This window comes from Pteropus vampyrus, unplaced genomic scaffold (genome assembly GCF_000151845.1).
Source record: "Pteropus vampyrus isolate Shadow unplaced genomic scaffold, Pvam_2.0 Scaffold53, whole genome shotgun sequence".
Classification (NCBI taxonomy): domain Eukaryota; kingdom Metazoa; phylum Chordata; class Mammalia; order Chiroptera; family Pteropodidae; genus Pteropus; species Pteropus vampyrus.
The window spans coordinates 8,219,419-8,222,996 of record NW_011888834.1 but is presented as its reverse complement, the minus strand read 5'-3'; positions in this window follow the sequence as shown (position 1 = coordinate 8,222,996).

Genomic DNA, 3,578 nt, shown 5'->3' with positions numbered 1-3,578 from the left:
TTTTTTGTGGATATCAATGAATTGATTCTATAGTTTATACGTAGGCAAAAGATACACAAGAGTCTTTTCAATAATGAAGGAAAAGAACAAAGTCAGAGGGCTGATACTACCTAACTTCAAGACAGCATAAAACTAAAGTAATTAAGACGGTATGGTACTGGTGAAAGTACAGGAAAGTAGATAAGTAAAACAGGATAGAAACACCAGAAGTAAATGCATGTAAATACAATCAACTGAACTTTTTGACCAAGGAGCAAAGGCAATACAATGGAGCAAAGAAAGTCTTTTCAACAAATGGTGCTGCAACAACTGGATATCTATACGCGAAAAAAAATTTACTCAAAATAGATCATAAACCTAAATGTAAAAAGCAAAACTACAAAACTCTTAGAAGGTAACATAGTTGAAAGCCTAAATGACGTTGGGAATGGTGATGACTTTTTAGATTCAACGCCAAAGGTACAATTCATGAAAAAATAAATCATAAACTGGACTTTATTAAAATTAAAATTCTGCTCTGTGAAAGACAATGTCAAGAAAATGAGGATTCAAGACACAGACTGGGAGAAAGTATTTGTAAAAGATACATCCAATAAAGAATTATTATTCAAAATGTACAAAGAGCTCTTAAAAATCAACAGTAAGAGTACAAATTAGTAGTTGATAGTCACAGGGATGGGGAGCACGGTACAGGGAATGCAGTTAGCATTAATACGATAGTTAAGTGGAGGGCCAGGGGAGGAAGGGAGCAATTGAGAGGATCGCTTTATAAACTATATAGATGTCTAACCAATGTACTATTTGAAACTAATTGAAATAAATAATTTTTTTAAAAAAGGAAAAAAAAAAACCAAGAAAGTGAATAACTTGATTTAAAAAAATGGGCCAAAGACCTCAACAGACCTCATCAAAGAAGATGTACAAATGGCAAGTAAACATATGAAATCTGAATTGCAAATTAAAACAAGATACTACTACATATCTATTAGAATGGCTAAAACCCAAAGCACTGACATCACCAAATTCTGTCAAGGATATGAAGCAGTAGGAACTCTCATTCACTAATGGTAAAAATGCAAAATGGAACAGCTTCTTTGAAAGACAGTTTGACAACTCACAAAACTAAATGTATTCTTAACATATGATAAGCCTTTGAACTCCTTAGTATTTACTCAAATGGAATTGAAAACATGTTTACACAAAGTCTATACATGGACGGTTATACGAGCTTTATTCATAATTGCCAAAACTTGAAGCAGTCGAAATGTCCTTCAGCAGGTGAGTGGATAAATAAACTGTGGTACATCCAGTGAAATATTATTCATCACTAAAAAGAAATGAGCTATCAAATAATGAAAAGACATGGAAGAAATTCAAATGCATATTACTAAGTGAAATGAACCAATTCGAAAAGGCTAGATACTGTGTGATTTCAATTATACGACATTCTGGAAAAGGCAGAACTATGGAGACAGTAAGATTGGTGGTTGTCAGGGGTTAGGAGGGTAGGAGAAATGAATAAGAGCACATACGATCTTTAAGGCAGAGAAACCATTCTATATGATTCTATAATGGTGGATACATGTCATACAATTGTCCAAACACAGAATATTCAACACTCAAAAGTGAACCTTAATGTAAACTATGGAATTTTGAGAATAATGATGTGCCAAGGTAGGTCATCAACTGTAACAATTGCAGCACTCTGGTGAGGGATACTGATTGATAGTGGGAAAGGTTCTGTGTGTTTTGGGATAAGAGTATATGGGAACTCTCTGTACTTTTTGCTCCATTTCGCTCCCAACCTAAAACTGCTGTAAAAACTAAAGCTTATTAATTTTATTTAAATGGTGATCAACTAAAAATCGTTTAAACTTAGTAATCTTTCAAAGCAATAAAACGAAATCTTTCTGCAGCTAACTGCCTCAGTGATTTGGCAATGAGTGGCTCTTTTTCATATACTGCCTGAGCAACAGAATTTTCTAGAATTGTTAAGTATAAGGCTAGATTTACAATCAGGATGAATCACCCTCATTTATACAAATTCCACCTAAAGACTGGTTTTTCTATAGCTCGTTCTTTCCCTGTGAGTCTTCCTTTATACTTATATCTGATCTTTGGGATAATGCGATTTTTGAATAGGCAATAGAAGTCAAGAGGTATAAAATTCTTGTAGGCTCCATCTAACTATAGGAGAATGGAGAGCTATTAAAGACAATGTATATTAGTATTAATGACAAACTCAGAATAAAGGGTACCAGAATCATTTTCTTAGATCATGAAAATTCCTGCTGTTTAAAATCATTACATGAAAGAAAGAGCATTTTAGTCTCCTGCAGAATGTTATTGTCATGTAAAATGTGTTGTTTTTACCTACTAATCTCAATTTTTTCTGAAATACTTAGGTCTATGGAATAATCTGTGTCTATGAGGATACAAGTGACACTATTTTGCTACGAGCAGTTAATAATGGTTCTAAGATAAACCCATTAGCTCTGTCTCCACAGTATATTTAAGGCAGCAGAGCTAAAGCATTCCTCTGTTCACATTTATTCAAATGTCAGCAGAATAGAAATGGATCGAGGTTTCCATAGAAACCACTCATTGTTTCAGGTGTTTTTCAGAGCATTTTGTACCATTATCTGTTTGGGGAAAGATGGTACATATTACGGCTTTTCTAAAAGGTTTTATTTTTTATTTTTATTTTTTAAATTTTATTAAATTTATTGGAGTGATATTGGTTAATAAGATTATATAGGTTTCAAGTGCAATAGTATTTTCTCTCCTCATTAGAAGCTGGTCAGTGGAGTCACCACATTCTTCCTTGAGTTCCTTCATTTTTGGCAGCCCGTGTTGCAGCCTTGCCCTTCCAGCTGAGAAACTGGAATGAGCTGTTTATAAAACCTAACAAATCCTGCCCATTAGCACTGGCTGTTCAGACAGCATTTCTTCTTTTGGCCAGAAAGGAAATTTGAAAGTCTAAGGCTAGAAATTTGTGTAACGCATTTTAATATTCAGGATATATGTAGTCCCTATGAAATGCTGCCAGTACAAGAAGTCAAGGTCAACTGCAATGATCCTTGAACCCAATCAACAACAATAATGAAAAGGGAGCAGGGGGAGGATTTCATGGCATTAGTAAAATTTTCAGTATAAAATCCAAGACTGAAGATAATCAAATCTTTCAATCCAGATAGTAACTAATCAATTGCCTAGAACTATAAATTCTCTTCCCATAATGCAGGAAAAGAAATGAAAAAAGAAAACAAAACAAAACAGAAACCTCTTCAACTCAGAGATAATACAGTGACTCATTAACAACTGTCATGCTTTCCTGTAAGTTATAGTAAACATGGAAAGCTCCTAGTGGATGACAAAAGATATGGTTAATAAAGAAAAACCAACGCAAAATTAAAAAAATAAATAAAATAAAAAACAACCGCAACATATGCCTTAAAGTAACTGAGGGTAGCTTGGCACAGCTGAAAAAGCATGCAATGGACTCTGAAGTCTGACAACTCAGTTTCCATCTCACCATGGCCACTTACTGCTTACGATCTTGAATAAATTCCTTAATC